This window comes from Eriocheir sinensis, chromosome 13, assembly GCF_024679095.1.
Source record: "Eriocheir sinensis breed Jianghai 21 chromosome 13, ASM2467909v1, whole genome shotgun sequence".
Lineage (NCBI taxonomy): Eukaryota > Metazoa > Arthropoda > Malacostraca > Decapoda > Varunidae > Eriocheir > Eriocheir sinensis.
The window spans coordinates 12,088,912-12,101,719 of record NC_066521.1 but is presented as its reverse complement, the minus strand read 5'-3'; the positions used below and the strand labels follow the sequence as shown (position 1 = coordinate 12,101,719).

The window sequence follows — 12,808 nt, the reverse complement described above, 5'->3', positions numbered from 1 at the left end:
TATATATATATATATATATATATATATATATATATATATATATATATAAAGAGTAGCCAAAAGAGAGGTCAATTTCAGGTGGAGAGGTGTCTTGATACACTCTTCTTGAAAGAGGTCAAGTCATAGGCAGGAGGAAATATAGACGAAGGAAGACTGTTCCAGAGTTTACCAGTGAAGGGGATGAAAGAATGGAGATGCTGGTTAACTCTTGCATAAGGGGTTTGGACATTATAGGGATGAGCATGAGTAGAAAGTCTTGTGCAGCGGGGCCGCGGGAGGCATGCAGTTAGCAAGTTCAGAAGAGCAGTCAGCATGAAAATATCGATAGAAGATAGAAAGAGAAGCAACATGGCGGCGGATTAAGAGGTAGAAGGCTGTCAGTAAGAGGACGAGAGCTGATGAGACGAAGAGCCTTAGACTTCACTCTGTCCAGAAGAGCTGTGTGAGTGGAGCCCCCCCACACGTGAGATATGCATACTCCTTACGAGGGCGGACAAGGCCCCTATATATGGAAAGCATCTGTGCCGGGGAGAAGAACTGGCGGAGACGATACAGAACGCCTAACCTCGAGGAAACTGATTTAGTGAGAGAGGAGATGTGAAGTTTCCAGTTGAGATTTTGAGCTAGGGATTGACCGAGGATATTTAGTGTTGAAGAAGGTGACAGCTGGGTGTTGTCGAAGAATAGGGGATAGGTGTTTGGAAGATTGTGTCGAGTTGATAGGTGGAGAAACTGGGTTTTTGAGGCATTGAGGCATTGAAGGACACAAGGTATATGGATATATGATATATGGATCTTAAACAATTGTGCGGCGACTGCTTATCATTTTTACCGATCTTAGCTTTTTTCTCGGTAAATAAGTACACGACATCCCCTTTATTTGCCGAGCCGAGCCTCATCCATACAAATTGAAGCTATGATCGAGTAGGGGGGGGGGGGGGTGAAAACTATGTTTTTGGGGCGGCCAAGAACAACATATTTTTCCCGTGAGAATGAATGGATGAAGATAATTATATTCCTAAGGTTTTCTCAAAATCATTATAGTCTACATGCTTGGAACATGTTAGTGACCTTTACCACCTATGTGTTTTCTCCTCATGTTGCTGCTGGAGCTACATGCAAGTGTGAGAGCATTGCAGAGGCCCCAATGTTTTGCCAAAAGTTAAGGCAATGGAAACCCTTTTTTTTCAGTTTTGATCATAAAATGAATTAAAGTGAATGGAAATGTAATGACGGGAGTGTGTATCTGAATCGCTGATGAAAAAATCATTTTAGTTAGTTGAAAATCATTTTAATTCCTAATTCACTTTGATATGATACAATCATACATCGTCTCAGGATATAAGGAAAAAATAATTGATAATTGTTTCTTGAAGTTCTTTACAGCCAGTTTTCAGAATAGTGGGATTCAAACATGTCAGTAATCTGTGTGTCAGCAGTGAATATATAAAACAAATATAACCATGTGAAGAAAGATTATATAATTTCCAGTTGTACTATAGAATTTTAATTTTACATTACACTACATTTCAGTAACATTTAAATCTTTATATTTTTCATATCCAACCTATGTTTTTTCTTCCCTTCTTTTCTGGGAAAGACAAAATACCTAAAAAATACACCTAGTAGTTTTAGTTTAGTCAGAAGAGAAAAAAAAAATTTTGTTGCAAATATCTAGACACCAAGATGGTCAATAAATCTTTGCGATATTCATTTACAATTAATTTCAGAGGTAGGAGGACAAAAAAATAAAAAGAATTTGAATTTTTCCTCCCAAATGACCATAGTCAGAGATGAGGTATGAAGATTCCATTGAAGATTTTGAGTTAAGGATAAGCCAAGAAGGTTTAGTTTAGAACAGTGATCTTTAAACTTTTTATTACCACGCCCCTCTCGGAATGGGTCCTTCCCTCCACTGTCCACGGCCCCCTTGGATATATAGATTAAGTACCTTCCTAGATTTATTAACAGTGGTAAGCCAAACTTGACTATAGAAAACTCAAGTTACAATAAAGGCGATAATCTCTAATTTTTCATAAACTTCTTAATGCTAGCCCACGCTCTTTTTAAGAAAATATCAAATACTCCTGCAACAGAAATTCCAACTTTTCCTCCAAGCTCCCCCCCCCTGGAAATTACTAACGCCCCTCTTGGGGAGCACACTTCCTAGTTTAAGAACCACTGGTTTAGAAGAATGAACAACTGTGTATTGTCGAAGAGTAGGGGATCGATGTCTGGAAGGAGAACTTACCTACTTGATTTACGGATTGAATGACTTGATGAATATGTTAGTGACTGAGTAAAAGTTGACTGACTGACTGACTGACTGACTGAAGTCACTGAATACATTGAGGGATGAATTTAACTTCTTTTTTATCATCATTCCTTCACTGGCATCCAGGAAGACTTTAAGAATAGATTGGGCTGTCTGATTAATTAATGGAATAGTCAACTAATTGATCTGTTGATTGATTAATTGATTGGGGTGATTCTTGCCTCCTATACCCCCCCCCCCCTCCTCCTTTCTCCTACCTGCCTCCTCATCAACACTAGCCCCCTCCTCCTCCCCATCTTCATGAGTCCATTCTTCCTACCTCCTCTTCCACTCCCGCCTGATCTCCTCCTCCTTCTCTTCCTCCCTCTCTTTTTCTTCCTCCCTTCTTCCGCTCAACTCCTCTAGTCCTTCCTGCTCTTTCGTCACCTAACTCGTTCCTACGACTTTCTGTCCCTCCTTTGTCTCTCCTTCCCCTCCTCCTTCGCCTTCTCCTTCCTCTCCTCCTACCTTCCCTTCCTCCTTCCAGGCTCCTCCTCCTCCTCCTCCTCCTCCTCCTCCTCCTCCTCTTTCTTCCCCATTCCATCTTCCTGGAAAAGCCACAAGTCCGCTTGACTTCTCCTCCTCCTCCTCCTCCTCCTCCTACTTCTATTCTTTCTCCTTCTCTTCCTTTCGTTCTCTCGTTATGTACTTTCCACACTTTTGTTATCAGTTGGTATTTTTTTCCACGTCTCTCTCTCTCTAACTAGAGTTGAAATGCAACGTTTTGGAGCCATCTGATTAATGTAGAGTCACTTAGGTTCAAGGACAGACCACCTAGTCTGGACCATGGGGTCTGTGTGTTCTGCTTTTCTATGTAAATCTATGTAAATTCTCTCTCTCTCTCTCTCTCTCTCTCTCTCTCTCTCTCTCTCTCTCTCTCTCTCTCTCTCTCTCTCTCTCTCTCTCTCTCTCTCTCTCTCTCTCTCTCTCTCTCTCTCTCTCTCTCTCTCTCTCTCTCTCTCTCTCTCTCTCTCTCTCTCTCTCTCTCTCTCTCTCTCTCTCTCTCTCTCTCTCTCTCTCTCTCTCTCTCTCTCTCTCTCTCTCTCTCTCTCTCTCTCTCTCTCTATCACTCTCTCTCTCTCTCTCTCTCTCTCTCTCTCTCTCTCTCTCTCTCTCTCTCTCTCTCTCTCTCTCTCTCTCTCTCTCTCTCTCTCTCTCTCTCTCTCTCTCTCTCTCTCTCTCAAAAAACTAGGTGTTCAGCGTCGGGCAACAAAAATGATCCCTTCCTTGCGCAACAAATCCTACGAAGAGAGGCTTTCCGCTCTTAACATGTTCTCTCTTGAGAAACGTCGCCTCCGAGGAAAACTGATTGAATGTTTTAAAATACTTAATGGATTCACGAATGTGGACAAATCAAAATTGTTTATGATCGATGACACTGCGAACGAGGAACAATGGCCCAAAACTTAAATGTTGACAAGTAAATTCAGACTGCACCAAATTTTTCTTCACCAACGTTGTAGTGCGAGAATGGAATAAGCTCCCACCTTCAGTGGTCCAATGTAACACGATTGAATCCTTTAAGAACAAGCTCGACCGTCACTTCCTTCAACTTAATGTTAACTAGAGTGAAATGCAAAGTTTTGGAGCCATCTGATCAATGTAGAATCACTTATTTTTAAGGACAGACCACCTAGTCTGGACCTTGGGGTCTGTGTGGTGTGATTTTCTATGTAATTCTATGTAATTCTCTTTCTCTGCTCCTTTTTTTCTTCTTACCATCACCACCACCATCAAGGAGGTTAACACCACCACCACCACAACCTTCATCATCATCATCATCATCATCATCATCATCATCATCATCACCACCAAAACCACTCCTTTCATCCTTCATTCATAATTTCAGGATTTCTTTTTCTGTCTTCTTTCCTTCTTTCCTTCCTTCCTTTTTCTCTATTTTTTTCCTTAATATCCTTATTCTTGTCTTCATCATGTGTCCTGTTTTTTCTTTTTCATTTTTTACACACATTTTCTTTATATTTATTTACTCGATATTATTTTTTGTATACACATACAGCGAGAGAGAGAGAGAGAGAGAGAGAGAGAGAGAGAGAGAGAATTTTTGACGGCAAAGAAATTGAAAAAAAGCAGATAAAAGAAGAATGAACCCAAAGTGGAGGCAGAGAGGGAAGCCGAAGAAGAAAGGAGGAGGAGGAGGAGGAGGGGGAGGGGGAGGAGGAGGAGGATAATGAAGACGAAAATGTAAAAATCAGGATTAGGAATAAGAGGGCAAAAAATAAAAAAAAGATGAGAGAGAGAGAGAGAGAGAGAGAGAGAGAAGAATATGATAGGACGAAGACAAAATAAGGAGAGGAGAAAGAGTAAGAAAAGGAGGAGTAGAGGAGGAGGAACAAAGGAACACAAAGCAACACAAAGGAAGCACAAACAACAGCAGACCTGATGGTCCTTACGAGGCTGTTTGTGACAAGCTACACTAACAATCTAATCAAACGTGGAAGATGAAGGACAGAAAAGGCGAAGGCTCCTCCCCACCCCCCTATCACTCCAGCCAAAGCTGACAGGAAAGGAAAAAGAACCATGTAGCATGGAAAAATTGCATGTAAATTATGTAGGAAAGAGGAAAGAACTACCATTACTGCTTCCACTAACCGGGCGATAAAAACGGACAAGGACACCAGTACTCGGAAGAATTTAACCTTATTACGACAATGAGTAATATCTTAGTTGTTGGTTGGATTCAAAATACTTGTCTAATCTATTTTTGAAGGCCGTAACTGATGTACTATCAACGACATCACAGGGTAGAGAATTCCAAACATTAACGACTCGATTGAAGAAGTGTTTGGCTTCGTGCGACGAGGCTCTTTTACCACTTGTCTTGAAATTGTTATTTCTTCTTGTTCTATTTGATCTATTAATTGTAAAGTAATCTTCCGCATTAATATCGCTGTATCCTTTAAACATTTTAAACACTTCTATTATATCGCCTCGCATTCTTCGTTTTGACAGGCTGAATAAATTTACTGCTTTAAGCCTTTGTTCATAAGATACATTTCTCCATCTAGAAATCATTTTTGTTATTCTCCGTTGAACCCGTTCTAACTTTTTTACGTCTTTTCTGTAATAGGGAGACCAAAACTGTACACAGTACTCTAGATGGGGTCGAACCAGCGAATAATACAGTTTTAATATTACTTTTTCCGATTTATTATTAAAGACTCGTCCGATGAAGCCAACCAATTTGTTTGCGGTTTTAACTACCTCTGAAGTCTGAACAATGCTGACTGGGCTTTAAATTGCTTGATATAATGATTTCAAGATCCTTTTCTTCCTGCAGAAAGTTGTTGGCCATTCATTACGTACTGAACGCGATTGTTATTGTTTCCGATGTGTAATACTTTACATTTGTCAACGTTAAATTTCATTTGCCATTGATTGGCCCAACGTGCAAGTCGATCTAAATCTGATTGTAAAGCTTCTTCGTCGAGTGTCGTAGTTACCTTACTAGCGATTTTTGTGTCATCAGCAAATTTTGATATTTTGCAAGTGAGCCCATCCTCGATACCATTAACATAAATTAAGAAGAGCTTGGGGCGAAGCACTGATCCATGAGGTACGCCGCTTCTGACATCGAGCCAGTTAGATGTAACACCGTTTAGAACTACTCTCTGTTTCCGCTCAGAGAGCCAATCCACAAGCCAATTGTGACTGTTACCTGAGATACCGTGCGCCAATAGTTTACTGAGCAATCGTTTGTAGGGGACCTTATCAAATGCCTTTTGAAAATCCAGATATATGATATCTACTGATCTGCTTTCATCGAACACCTCAAAAATATTATGAAAAAAAGCAAGTAAGTTATTTAAACACGAACGTTTACTGAGGAAATCATGTTGCGAATTCTTTATTATATTATTTTCTTCGAAGAATTTCACCATATTGTCGCGAATGATAGTCCCCATTAACTTACAAACAATCGATGTCAGGCTAATTGGTCGATAGTTTCCTGGATGGGACTTGTGAGTGACTTTTTATTATTTACATAGCTATAAAATTCTTTTGGATTAGATTTACTTGTTTCCGCTTTATATATATATATTCTTCAATATTTTTCTTGCTTCGTTTTATCAATTTCTTGGTTTCGCGGCAAATTCTGTCCAACTCTAGTTTGTCAGTCTCATTCTGGGTTGATAGATATCTACTGTATACGCGTTTTTTTTTAAGAGAGAGGCTATTTTTAATTTCGTTATTCCACCATTTGGGTTTCTTCTTAACAGTTGAACGTCTGTTACGATAGTGTACGCATATGCTTATGGTATTGTCCAATATTGTGGTGAAGGCCTCCCACGATTTATCAATATATGTTTCCGTCGAAATTACAGTCCAGTCAGAATTATTTAAAATTGATCGGAGTTTTACGAAATTCGCTCTCTGATAATCAGGCACCTTTTCTTTACTAGCAATTACTTTACTTGCATTCATCTTGATGCTGATTGTGATTATTTGGTGATTGCTAGAACTAAAAACTGAACCAACATTTACTTCGTTAACTAGATCAGCTGTCGTTGAAAAGATAAGGTCAAGTATATTATTTTCCCGAGTCGGTTCTTGAACGTGTTGATGTAAATCACTTTCTAATAAATTTGTGTACAGGTCGAGCCCTGTATGAGAGTTCAACGGTTCGCCCCATCTTTTCACTGGCAAGTTAAAGTCCCCCACAATTACTGCCTCGCAACTGCTATTTGTTTCTAATATTAATTCACTTAACGCGTGGTTGATATCAAAAGTCTGCCCTATTTTAAGAGACTTATTTTTTATTTCAATGAAGACTGTGTCCACATTGGTTATACTATCTGTTTTCACGGATACTGGATGGAGAGAGTTGTGGATATAAAAGATAACGCCTCCACCCTGTCTGTTTTCTCTTTCGTGACTAAAAATCGTATAACCCGGTAATCTACATTCCGCAATGATATCTCTATTTGAAATGTCTATCCACGATTCTGTGACTCCGATAATGTGATAATGATTTGTAGCTGCGAGTGCTTCTAAGTCTTCAAATTTGTTACGTTGGCTACGAGCGTTTATATAGCAATCTTTAATATGCTTCGAGTCGGGGGTTGCGCAGGTTGAGTGCTCCCTCACGGTGGAGCTGCTGGTGTTCTCACCTTGGCTTTTTTTGGCTTTCGAAGAGCCACTTGGTCACAGAGCAGCCTCTCGAAACGGGGTGCTCCAACAGGGTTCAAGTGGATGCCATCGGCAAGGAACAAATCCGAACCGTTGTAGAAATAGCTCAACAAGTTAGCGAACTGGACATTCTCTTGTGAGCAAAGGGACTGAAGTCTGTTGTTCGTGCTGAAGACCTTACTGTAAAAGCTAGGGTCGGCACCGACCCTCGGGAGGATTCCTGATATGATGTTACTGGCATCCATTTTTCGTTTATACTGCTTGATCATGCGGCGGTATTTTTCAAGCAGTTCCTCAGAACGGCTTGCCATTACGTCATTTGTGCCCGCATGAATGACAAAGAGGGTGATTCGGTTGGCATTACTCGTGACATCATCGCACGCTGCGGTGATGTCGTCCAGTCTGGCACCTGGATACCAGTAACGTATTCTGCGGCCGTTTGATGAATGACCACAGAACTCAACCAGCTGGCCACGCACCATGGAGTCCCCGACTAGGCGAGTCTCAAACTCATCCTCCATGGTGTCTGTCAGCACATGGAACCTATTGAAGGTAGTGGGGGTCAGTAAATGTTTCATTGCTTGCTTCGGTTTGGCTCCATTCCTTACAGCTTGGAAGCGTTATGTGGGGCAGGCTGGGAGTTGGTCTGTGAGGCAGGCTGGGAGTTAGCCTGTGAGGCAGGTTGAAAGTTAGCTTGTGAGGCAGGTTGGGAGTTAGCCTGTGAGGCAGGCTGGGAGTTAGCCTGTGAGGCAGGTTGTGAGTTAGCCTGTGAGGCAGGTTGGGAGTTAGCCTGTGAGGCAGGCTGGGAGTTAGCCTGTGAGGCAGGCTGGGAGTTAGCCTGTGAGGCAGGTTGGGAGTTAGCCTGTGAGGCAGGCTGGGAGTTGGTCTGTGAGGTAGGCTGGGAGTTAGCCTGTGAGGCAGGTTGGGAGTTAGCCTGTGAGGCAGGCTGGGAGTTTGTCTGTGAGGCAGGTTGGGAGTTAGCCTGTGAGGCAGGCTGGGAGTTAAACGGTGAGGCAGGTAACGCGTCCTCCCGTGAAGCAGGAGGGTCGTTTAGAGGGGGCACAGTCTCGGTGGAGGGCCTCTCCACCATCGATGGTGGAGTCACTGTCACATTGTTAACAACAACTTCTTGAAGGGCTTCAAACTTCTTTTCAAGATCATGGTGTTTGTTTCTCCATTCGGTCACAGCCTCCATAAGTCTTAACCTTTGAATAAAGAGGCGACAAGCTCTACTCAGCTGAAGTACTGAGCCGCAAAACGTCCGGAACAGACGTCACACTTACTGAGTCTCAAAGGCATTGTTAGAAATTTTAGCAGGTTCACAATTTGGGCAAATATCAAAAAGCGCTTTCGAAATAACTTAAAGTGTGACCATATATTGAATTGGATAAAGAATGTGCATGGAAATTAGATACTGCTGTGTTAGATGCCTCCGACACAGGGAGTTCGCTCCCACAGGGTCTTGAAAACGCCTCAAAGACTAGTCGCTTGTCCTGAGCCTCGGTCACGAGAGACTTTCACAACCCGACGCTTTTCAGCTATTGGCCTCGTAGTTTTGTCCTCTAGAACGGGGCCGGCGTAGTCACCCAGAGCAAAGCTGGCAAGGGAGGAGAGGAACCAGCAATTCGCTCTCACGTTCCGAATCGTCTTAACACAACTCTGCGACCCTTTCGAGGCCTGCCAGTGGCACCTGTCACCAAGTGTTCTTCACCAACTCTAGAGAGTATCAGACGCCCTTCCAGAGAGACCAAAAAGCTGAAATATTCCTTGAGTATAAGAAAAACCCTCAGAAACTCCACCTAGAAGCCAGGAGGTACAACCTCAAAAGGCCCACGGAAGACATCTCTTTCAGGAGAAAAGAACAAGAACCAGCTGCTATGCAGAATAGGGATGGGAGTACCGTCGATAGAGGGGAGGGACGGGGAGCTCACACCGACAACTGGTTCCCAGGGAGGCTTTTTAGTGTAGAGGTCGCCACACTCCTCTACACCGCAGGCCTAAATAATTAGGGCACGGTCCAGCTAACTAGGACCCTGGAACTCCAGCCATTGTCTCATAAAGAGATCCTCTGCCTGCAGTCCAATCCACCACTGCTGCTGCCCAGAGACTTCACCGTGACCCTGGCACGGGAGACAGATCAAGTATTACACCTTCTCCAAGGGTGACCTGAGACTATGCAAGGCAGGGGCGTCTAGTTCACTGAGGTGAAAACACTTTGCCCGCATACCGAGAGGAAACATGGACTAGCAGGCAGCAGAAAGCCTGTTGGCTCATTACATTAAACGCGTGTTACCTACTCTTGGGAACGTTCAGTTCACTCCTGTTGCAACAAAGTGGCGATCAATGCGTTTCTTGAAGGAGTTGATGGTCTGCAGTCGTCTCTTTGGCGTATTCCAGGTGGGGAATTATACAAGGATAACATAACTCCCGGCGTCTTGTATTCGAAGTTCCTCGATATGAACCCAAGCATTGTATTGGCTTTCTTACAGGCGGACTTGCAGTGTTTTGTTTGTTTCAAGTCACTGCTGATGGTGGTCTCTTTCCTCTTGCACAACATGTAGTGGTTCGCCACCCATGTGGTATATGTGGTTGCTGTTTCTGGATCCGATATGCATTACTTTACATTTGGTAGTGTTGAAGGACATCTGCCATTTTCTGACCACCAGTGATCTGGTCCAGGTCTCTGGATAATTTACCTTTGTGTCGTCGGCAAATTTTGAAAGATTGGATTTTAATCCTAGTTCTAGGTCGTTGATATATCTTGTTTTCTTTCAGTGAGCCAGTCTTTGATCCGCTGTCAGATCGTCGCCTAATCCCGCCGACTTAAGTTTCTTGAGGAGTCTTTCATGGATATATAACATCACTGGGCTTGTTCCTGAAACCGTGCTGAGCATCGGAAATGATGTTGTTGTCTTCAAGGAACCTAACGAGTTTGTCTCTGATGATCTTCTCGAGGATTTTCCCGCCACTGAGGTCAAGCTGATTGGTCTGTAGTTTTTTGTCTCCTTTTGTAGATCGGTGTTACGTTCGCTTGTTTCCAGTCTTTCGGGACTTTGTTTTGTTGTAGTGACAGATTGTAGATGGCGGGTTCCTTGAGCAGCCTGGGGTACGGACTGGGTATTCTCGACCGTGAACACAGACGCGAAGTTCCTGTTTAGGATTTCGACCATTTGTCTACTGTCCTGTGTTAGTACGTCACTTTCATCTTTACCGATATTGCTTTTGTCTTCTTTTGGTTCTGAAGAACTTTTCAGGTTGGACTTGGCTTCGCGTGCAATTTGCTTTTCATAGTCACGTTTACTCTGGCGAATGAGTGTTCTGCAAGCTCTGAGGCTTTGATGGTACTGTTCGCGTGCCTCGTCAGTGCTGTTTTCCTTTAGCAAGTTGTATTTTCTCTTCTTCAAATTAATCGCAACAGTCGTTCTCTCTACCTCCAGGAGTTCGAAGTTAAAATTGGCTTTTTGTAGTCTGGAATCTTGGACGTGTTTTCGGTGAGTTCATGGTCTGTTCTGATTTTTAGGCGAATTAGGTGATGGTCGCAACCATCCAGTTTTCGCCGACTTGACATTCACGTGTGAGATCTGAATCACTCACGAGTACTAGGTCTAATAAGTTATTTTCCCTCGTCGGTTGGGTAACAATCTGAGTAAGAAAATTGTCCTCTAACATTTCGAGCAATGATCTCCAATCATCGTGGTCCAGTCAATGTTGGAACAGTTAAGATAATGACTGACTGTTTGTTTTGTGTTATGGTGTGAATTTCCTCGTATAGCGCTTCGTCGTCCGCTGCTTGTTGCTTTGGAGGTCTGTAAACGGTTCCAATCGTTCCAACATATACAGTGTCATATTTCTCTGAGTCCTCTTTGGTTATTTCTATTTGTTCTTGACGTAACAGATGACACCTCCTCCTTTCTTGTGAAGTCTGTTTGGAATTGAGAATTCGGTCATTGTGATGGCAATCACGTCCGGACTTTCTACGTCAACATAACTCATCCCGTTTGGGAAATGTCCTTCTTGACTGTCTGCTTGTGTTCACTGTTGGGGCCTTGGTGTGTAATGAGCGGTCCCTACTGGTTGGTTGTTTACGATACTTTGGTGCCTCTCGTTCAGCAACCTACCAAGCCGTGCTGAGCCAATCGCATTGAGGTGAAGACCGTCAGACTGACTTGCGAACGAAACTTCCTCGTTCTGGCAGAGGTGCTTCAATCTGTTGTTGATGTTCGACGCCTTCGTTGATTCTCACAATGATGCCTTGAAGCGGCGGATTACTCGTCGGTAGTCAGCTATAATTTCCTCTGTGGACATTGTTTGAACGTTGTTAATACAGTAGCGTCTTCTGTTCTTGATACTTCGTCCACAGAACTCAGTCAGTTGTTCTCTAACAATGCTGTCACCCACCAGTTTGGTGTTGATTCTTGATCCGTTGAAGTGTGATCCGTCTTCACAGGAGACGGCTGGGCGCCTGCAAACTAGGGGTAGGAGGAGGAGGAGGAGGAGGAAGAAGGAGGTGAAGAGAAGGAAGAAGAAGCAGGAGAAGAAGAAGAAGACGGAGATGATGATGATGAGGAGGAGGAGGAGGGAGGAGGAGGTGGAGGAGGAGGAGGACAACGAATATGACGACGATGATGAAGACACGAATAACACAGAAGACATTAGGAGGAGGAGGAGGAGGAGGAGGAGGAAAAAAGAGAAAAAGGAGGAAGACCTTTACCTATGGAAAATCAAGCTGGCAGTGGTGAATATCTCTCTCTCTCTCTCTCTCTCTCTCTCTCTCTCTCTCTCTCTCTCTCTCTCTCTCTCTCTCTCTCTCTCTCTCTCTCTCTCTCTCTCTCTCTCTCTCTCTCTCTCTCTCTCTCTCGTGTTATTTCTTATTCTATTTTTCTGATTTTCTCTTTTTTTTGTTAGAGAGAGAGAGAGAGAGAGAGAGAGAGAGAGAGAGAGAGAGAGAGAGAGAGAGAGAGAGAGAGAGAGAGAGTTTTAGGGTCTCTTTAAAGGATGGGATGAGCCACTCTTTGTTTCCATGTGTGTGTGTGTGTGTGTGTGTGTGTGTGTGTGTGTGTGTGTGTGTGTGTGTGTGTCAGTCAATCAATTGGTCGGCTTTACATTTTCCAGTCTGGTTCCCTGTCTGGGTTTTGTGTCTGTATGTTTGTCAGTCGGTAGGTACGTCTGACTGTGTCTGTCTTTATATCTGCTTGTCTGTCATCTGTTTGTCTTTATCATTTTGTCTTTCGTTTATAATTGATCTTTCAGTGAGATTTTTCTTTTTTATGTCTTTGTGTTTGTTTGTCTTTCTGTGGTATGTGTATCTGAACTTGCCTACCTGCGTCTGTGTCTTTGTGTCTT

General features: G+C 43.0%; 1 protein-coding gene across 1 annotated transcript in view; it reads left to right on the top strand.

Annotated features, from left to right (window-relative positions):
* LOC126997984 (follistatin-like) overlaps positions 1-12,808 on the top strand; it is a 238,090-nt gene that overhangs the window by 987 nt on the left and 224,295 nt on the right. The window lies entirely within an intron of this gene.